Source organism: Hipposideros armiger, unplaced genomic scaffold (assembly GCF_001890085.2).
Source record: "Hipposideros armiger isolate ML-2016 unplaced genomic scaffold, ASM189008v1 scaffold_766, whole genome shotgun sequence".
Lineage (NCBI taxonomy): Eukaryota > Metazoa > Chordata > Mammalia > Chiroptera > Hipposideridae > Hipposideros > Hipposideros armiger.
In genome coordinates this window covers 388,885-396,804 of record NW_017732116.1, presented here as the reverse complement: position 1 = coordinate 396,804, position 7,920 = coordinate 388,885, and the positions used below count along the sequence as shown (strand labels likewise).

General features: G+C 45.7%; 1 pseudogene; it reads left to right on the top strand.

Annotated features, from left to right (window-relative positions):
- Nucleotides 1–4,500: 4,500 nt before the first annotated feature.
- LOC109373980 (SH3 and PX domain-containing protein 2B-like) lies at nucleotides 4,501–7,227 on the top strand (annotated as a pseudogene).
- The last annotated feature ends 693 nt before the right edge of the window (nucleotides 7,228–7,920 follow it).

Genomic DNA, 7,920 nt, shown 5'->3' with positions numbered 1-7,920 from the left:
TAATTAGATTTTAAAATATTTTTACAGCTACACCTAGAGCAGCGTTTGACCAAACAACTGATCAACAGAATAACCAAGTCAATGCACAAAATCAATCATCATAACTAGACGAAATAAGGAGAACTCTAAAGAATACAAGCATAGCAGACATAAAGACTAGCAGCACCCCTTAAGCTAAGATAGAGCACCTAAAGAAGAGACCCATGGGGTGAGATCTAGACCTTGTTGGCGAATGAATGGCCATTCCTCCCTGGATAGCAGAAGAGCAGTGGTGTTGCTGCAACAGTGAAACTTGCTTGAAATTTGTTCTCTAGGTTGCCACGGAAATTCATTTTACATCAATGGCATCCACTAGGAATCTGCTGGGGTGGGGATCCAGGGGAAGCTACTGGTCTCTGGGTGCAAATGACTGTCTTGTACTATAGGAGCTGGATAATGAAGAAGCTGCCTGTACTACAGGAGCCGGATGCACTGCTCACTCAGGCAGAAGCCAGGGGCTAGCAAAGCTGCTTGGTGTTACAGAGCTAGGTACTAGCAAACTATCCACACCGTAGGAGTGGACCCTGACAAAGCCCAATGCGCTACAGGAGCCTGGAAAGAAAATATCAATATCCCTAAGGAACGAAGTGCCCTTCCTTCTGTATTTATATCCGTCACTATCTACTGACAAAGACACCATGCCAGCTGACAGGAAAATAACTTAAAAAGCTTAAATCCATCTTTGCAATGATAAATGGATTTGGAGCTTAGATGCAATAAATGAAAAATTATCACAAGCATTGTGTGTGATGACTTATGGAACTACTCCATGTAACAAGACCTACAACTTCAGAAACAAAGTTAATAAAGGGCCTCAGTGGAATTGGGTAAGCAACTGTGTGCTTTCTAGCTCTGTCCTCATGCCCATATGATATATGGTAGAGCTGCCTCTGGGAAAAATATCAAACAGCATCACCAATGAGCCTCATTACAAGTAAATCTGTATTTGAAAATATTGCTGCAGGCAGATACAAAAAGCCAAGGCTATATTAAACCGGAAGAACTAATTGTATTTCAGAAGTAGAATCTATCAGAGTTAGTAATGCCCAGCAAAGATTTCTCTCCTATTTCTCTCATGCTTTAATTCTGAGTCAGGACATGGCCATGTGTTCCTGCCTAACAGGACTAAAGGGACTGCTTTCAATTTACTGCTGCTAAAGAGGAGTGTCATTAGTGGGGGATCATTCTCAAATAAGCAAGCAAACTGAAATGATATTGAAGAGACAAAAATGGGGCAGTCTCATGGGACTAAGTCCAGCTATAGAGCACCCTTGGAAAGACCCCTTTTGCACAGCTTCACTTGGCTTATCAAACAGTCATTGAAACTGCAGCATTTTGAGCTAAAGAGACCGTAGGAATATACCCCAATATCCACTGTTGGAAATTCCGATTCCTGTGTCCACATTATTGCACTGGAAAATCATATAAACAATATCAATTTCTCTATCCTCTGACAACCATCCTGGTATAAAGATATTGATTATATTAAGCTAACACAAAGTATTCACATAATTGAATTTTTACAGAATATTTTAAAATTCCATTAATCTACAAGCAATGGATTTTATTACTTCCTCCACAGGAGAATAAAATATATTTAGCATTTTCTACAGTTAATCCTGATATGTGCATAGTTTGTCACATCAGAAACCTCCAGTGCCTGACCCCTGAGGACTAACTGCACAATTAGCAGTGACATTTATCTCATAGGCTTTTGGAGGAACGATATAAAATTGTGTACTGCGACAGTATTTCACTTGCCCCTGCACAATACCATACTTTCTGTAACTGCAGAACTAAACGTCAATCCAGGATTTCTTGCCTTGTGGAATTAAGAAACTTTATCAAATAAAGTCATCTATATTTTAGTTTACATTGGTTTCTGGATGAGAAATGCTAGCATTTTAAATAGTATCTGGCAGACCTTCCTTGAAGTGGATCATAGGTTTTCTTTTTTTCCTTTTTAGAATATCTTTTTTATTCATCAAAACACTCTAGTTATAACAGAACTAAAATTATGCTCATTGAGGTTACACAGAGTGGAGTGGGAAATGGATTGTGAAATCACTCAGCAGCACATAGCAGAAAAGGGTGCAGATGGGGCCATATAACAATGGGAAGCAGTTTTTAAAGCCAGATCTCAATGATCTATTTTCCTTTAACCTAGATTTTGGTTACAATACAAGTTTACATTCATATGATTTTTTTTATCTCTAATATTCTAGAATTTTTTGTGATTAAATATTACTCTAGTATAAAGGTGAAAGAATAGAAACACTAAGGGATTAGTAACTTCAAATAATTTATACTGCCTTTTGATAACTAGTTTATGGGATATTATAAGAAGGAAAACAAAATGTTAAATGTGCCCCAGTGAAGGTGGAATATGTCACCAGAAAGAAACATCTTGGGCATTTGATGAAGGGGTCTCTCTGCATTATTATTGTTGTTGTTGTTATTATTACTATTATTATTTTCTTTTTTTAATTGTATCTACAATTGCTACTGCTTGAGAACCTGGAAGGTTTTCTCTATAGCCTTGGACCTTATAGTCACAGTATTCTAGTCTCTCTAGACCAGCGGTTCTCAACCTTCCTAATGCCGCGACCCCTTAATACAGTTCCTCATGTTGTGGTGACCCCCAACCATAAAATTATTTTCGTTGCTACTCTATAATTGTAATTTTGCTACTGTTATGAATCGTAATATAAATATCTTTTTTGTTTACTGATGGTCTTAGGCAACCCCTGTGAAAGGGTCATTCGACCCCCAAAGGGGTCGCGACCCACAGGTTGAGAACCGCTGCTATAGACATAGCTTTTATTTTGCTGTATGTATGAGAATTTTCCAGTAATAAATGGTATGGATCAATAGAACAAGAGTCTCAACTCAAAAGAAAAAAATTTACTGAGACTTTGTGAACATATTTTTTGGCTCTGAAATATTTTGTCGATTTTCCTCAGTTGCACACATAATTCTTAATCTAATATCTCTCTGCCTATATCCCAGGGCTGACTCTCCCTCCCTCCCTACCTCCCTCCCATTCTCCCTCGCTCTTTTCCTCCCTTCCTTCCTTTGTATTTATTTTAGCCTAATTTTAATATCCAGCTCTTTCTTAAAACTCTATTTCTAAGTTCTTGATTGATGAAGAGCCATGCCCCCTATTTTCCCCCCTGCAAGTTTTATCAGACTCAGATTAAGAGAACAGATTAACAGAATTTTTAACCCTTTGTCTTATCCCCACTGCTCTTTTCTGGTGGAACTCTGGTGTCCACCACGTTTCTCTGAAATATCAAATTCACATAATTTATATATCTCACACAAGTGTTACCATTTCAACCACATAACATAATATGAAAGTATGGTGAACACCAAATATACATCTTCACAAATCACAAAGTACAACATGTTTATTACATTAAGTACTTTCTAAGTCACTTTACTTATTATGCCTAGCCCAATATTTCCCAAAGGTTTCTCAGTAAATTATTAATTCCTTGAGATGCTTTTTTTAGAAAAGTCCTACAGATAAATACTTTGAGGAAAAAATCCTGCCACATCCTCCTCTGGAGATTTACAATGCATATTAAAGCATCTGATAAATACTGAAGTGAAGATACTTTGTCTTAAACATATTTGACTCTGAAACCCTTTTATTGGTCAAGCAGGTAAATAATTTATGGACCACTTATTGAAATCCATGTATCTTACTTGATTCTTATCAAATTCCTGAAATATAACTAATAATGCAATCAAGTTGTGGATGGAAAGTGGGATTAACTGATATTATGCAATTCTTTAAAAAATGGATTCTAGTAAGTGGAAGAGGTAGGATTTGAAGCCTTATATGTGTGATTTTCATTTCCTACATTATCTCCAAAGTAACCAAAAGCTACAACAATCAAGTGGATCTAAAATGTAAGATGACTTCTACTTTTTCTGTGATTAGGTTTGACACTGGCCTATCTCCCTCTGCAGGGCCCGTATCTCACTCTGACTTCTTTTCCAGGGACAAAGGACTTGCCAAATCAATTAACCCAGCCCAGCACGCTCCGTGAGCCAGGTTTAAGAGTGACAATATTGGTCTTTAAAGAAAAGATCAAACACTCTACTTTCTTTTTCATATTCTGGTCCAGGCTTCTAAAACAGGCTTTGTTCTCTCGGGACAGTTTATTCGGGCATCCTAATCCATGCAGCTGGTTAAAGCAGCAGCTCAGGGTCTGCACCTTAGACTCAGTCACCTGAAGTGGATGGAGAACTACCTGGCAAGATTTACAAGATGTCCTATATTGTGGCACAATGGGATGCTAGCACTAATATTAGTACAGAATACTTCGGGAGTGAAAGGCGGCAGCAGTGGCTGTGGCTAGTGCTTGGCCCGGGCTTCGGATTGCGCCGGGTCCCCAGCTTCCCACACATCTCGCACCCCGCCCTGGCGCCCGGCCACGCGGAGGAGTGGCCATGCCGCCACGGCACAGCCTTGCGGAGGTGAAGGTGTTGGATGTGCAGAAGTGACGGGTGCCCAATGAGCATTATGTCTACATCATCCAGGTCACATGGTCCAGTGGCTCCACCGAAGCCATCTATCGGCGCTACAGCAAATTCTTTGACCTCGAGATGCAGATGTTGGACAAATTTCTCATGGAAGGAGGTCAGAAACACCCCAAACAGCGGATCGTTCCCTTTCTGCCAGGCAAATTTCTCTTCCGAAGAAGCCACATCTGGGACATGGCTGTCAAACGCCTGATACCGATTGAGGAATACTGGAAGGCCCTGGTCCAGGTGTCCCCATATATCTCTCAGTTTGATGAGGTGCTGCAGTTCTGTGAGACAAAACCTGAGGACCTGAATCCCCCCAAAGAGGAGCATGTTGGGAAAAGGAAATCTGGGAGTGACCTGACCTCGGTGGACCCCGTGGTCCTGGAGCAGTATGTGGCGGCAGCAGGCTGCCAGAAGCAGGAGAGCTCAGAGATCAGCCTTCGCGTGGGGCAGGTGGTGAACATCATCGGGAAGACCGAGTCAGGCTGGTGATTCGTCAGCAGCGCTGAAGAGCAAAGCCGGGTCTCCACGGCCTGCCTGGAAGGGTAGGATGGTGTGCAGGAAGAGTTTTCCCTCCAGCCTGAGGAAGAGGAGAAGTACACGGTCATCTACCACTACACAGCTCGTGAACAGGATGAAATGAACCTAGGGAGAGGGGCCATGGTGGAGGTCATCCAGAAAATCCTGGAAAGCTGGTGGAAGATCAGGTACCAGGGCAAAGAGGGCTAGGCCCCAGCCTCGTACCTGAAGAGGAGCAGCAGGGAGCCCTTACCGCTGAAGCTGGGCCCCAGCTCATCTGCTCACGCGGGCGTCCTCGACCTGGATGGCGTCTCCCGGCAGCAGAACTCGGTGGGCAGGGAGAAGGAGCCGCTCCGCAGCCAGAGGGACAGCCGGTCCTAGGGCCACCCACCACCCGCCGGCGATATCAAGCAGAGATCACCCAAGATGAGGCAGACACTCCCTCCTCACTGGGATATGACCATACCTCGAGGTCTCAACCTGCCCAAGCCTCCCATCCCACCCCAAGTGGAGGAAGACTATTATACCATTGCCAAGTTCCACACAACCATCCCTGATGGCATCAGCTTCCAGATGGGCCTGAAGGTCGAGGTCATCGAGAAGAACTTGAGTGGCTGGTGGTACATTCAGATTGAAGATAAGGAAGGATGGGCCCCAACAACCTTCATTGACAAGTATAAGAAGACCAGCTATGCCTCAAGACCCAACTTTCTGGCTCCTTTGCCCAATGAGATGGCCCAGCTCCGGCAGGGGGATGCAGTGATGACGGAGAACACGAGCAGTGAAGCCATTGGCCCCTCTCAGCCCCTGCCCGATGTGCTGCTGGTGCTGTGGACTCCAGGATCTCGTGGTCCAAACACTGGAAGGGCGGTAAGGAGGTCCTGAGGAAGTCTTTAGATGTGTCTTTATGCGCGGGCTACGAGGCGATCTCACACCCCGATCTGGAGAAGCCGGGCTTCCCTCCCCAGAAAGAATCCATCCTCAAGTCTGAAGGGGAACTGCAGGTGAGAGAACAGCTCGCCCAAGTCTCCTGGCATGATTTTGCCAATGATTCCAGCTAAATACAACCCCCCAGCCTGGGATGGCAGGAGGCCAGAGCCCAAACCTGACAAAAGCAAGTTGTTCCAACTGAAAAATGAGATGGGGCTGGAGTGTGGCCACAAAGCATTGGCCAAGGAAGTGAAGAGGCTCAACCTCCAGCCCATCTCCAAATCCAAAGCCGACCCACCAGAGGAGAAGCCGGAATCCATCCCCCAGAATCCCTTTTTGAAGTTCAAACCTCAGGTTAGGCCAAAACCCTTTCCTTGACGCAGGACAGAACCACCTCGGGGTGAAGACCAAGTGGACATCTGCAACCCCAGGAGCAAGCTCAGGCCTGCCAAGTCCCAAAAGAAGCACTTGTTGGATGGAGAGAGCAGCCACCAGGCTGCTGGGGGCCAAGAGGTGGCCTTCAACCGCAGCTTTCTCCCAAGGGAGGGGCCTGGCCTCACCCAGGACAGGACGGGCAAAAAGGATGGGCTCCGCCCAAAGGAGATGGCCTTGCAGAGCCCCTCCGAAGCCAGCCAAGGCAGCAGATCCTGTGCCTAAGAGTATGCCCCTGCCTCTCTAAGAGGCTCCCCAGCAGAGACCTGTGGTCCCACCCTGGAGACCACTACTCCCCCTGCCCACCTCCAAGAAAACCTCATCATCCAGCCCCATCCCAGAGGTCAGAGGGCCCCTCCCAGAGGTCAGAGGGCTGCAGCGGGAAGCCAATGAAAGCAAGGCATCTCCTGACCCTAGCCAGGCCCTACTGGTCCCTCCAAAAGCCAAACTTTTTTTCTCCAGCTACTCAGGAGGCCAAGATGACATTCGAGGCAAAGGCGGGCTTGGGCCAGGGATAGTGGGCAAGATCAGAGAAATCAGGGAGAAAGTGACTGCAGCCCCCTTCCCCAGAGCTGACAGCCCAGAGGACTTGTGTGTGGCCGTGGCCATCTTTGAAGGAGATGAAGGTACCAGCCGTTTCCAGGAGAGGACAGTGTATTCAAGGTCCTTGAAAAGAAAAGCAGCAGCTGGTGGTTCTGCCAGGTCCTCAGTGGGGCCCCCTCCTGGGGAGGGTGGATTCCTTCCAGTTATCTCAGAAAGAAGCCCTAGCTTCCTCCCTCCCTGTCTGGAAGTCCTGGGTGTCCCTGCTGGCTTTACCCACATGTTTAATATGCCTCTTAATTTATCATTCTCCACGCAGCTTCAAAGGCAGGAAGACTGGAGAACTGTGGTTTCTTCCTCCCATGGGTAGAGTCAGCCCTCCCACCACAGCAGCCCTTGGAGGCTTAGAGGCCCCGTGCTTTCTCTCTCTCCACTCAGTATCCCTGCCTTAAGGCCAGTGGCACTGCCACCCGGCTCCCCTGCCCACTCAGCAGCAGGACCATGACTCTCCAAGGCCCCCAGGATCAGAAGCCACTGTTTAGAGAAACTGCAGAAAGGGTTTTTTGTTGCTTGGACGCAGCATAGTAAGGGGCAGCCCCCTGCCACCCCATCCAATCTGTGACAACTTACTCCAACTTCTCCATGTCTCTAAAAGCCCAGTGACTTTATTCACTTAGTTTCCAAAATGCCTAGTACTGGAAGGGACTTCATACTGTAGAAGTGGGCTCCGTGGTCAATCCCAGGGGATATGCTCTTCCTGAATTTTCATGGAGGGTTTTCTCCTTCCTTGTGGTATGGAATTATGAAGCTGCGTAGGATATCATTTATTCCCAACTCTTCAATTTCAGCCACTTGATGTTATTAAATAGTAGATCTGTGTGGAAAAAAAGAAAAGAAAAAGAGCACTTCATTACTTTTGAA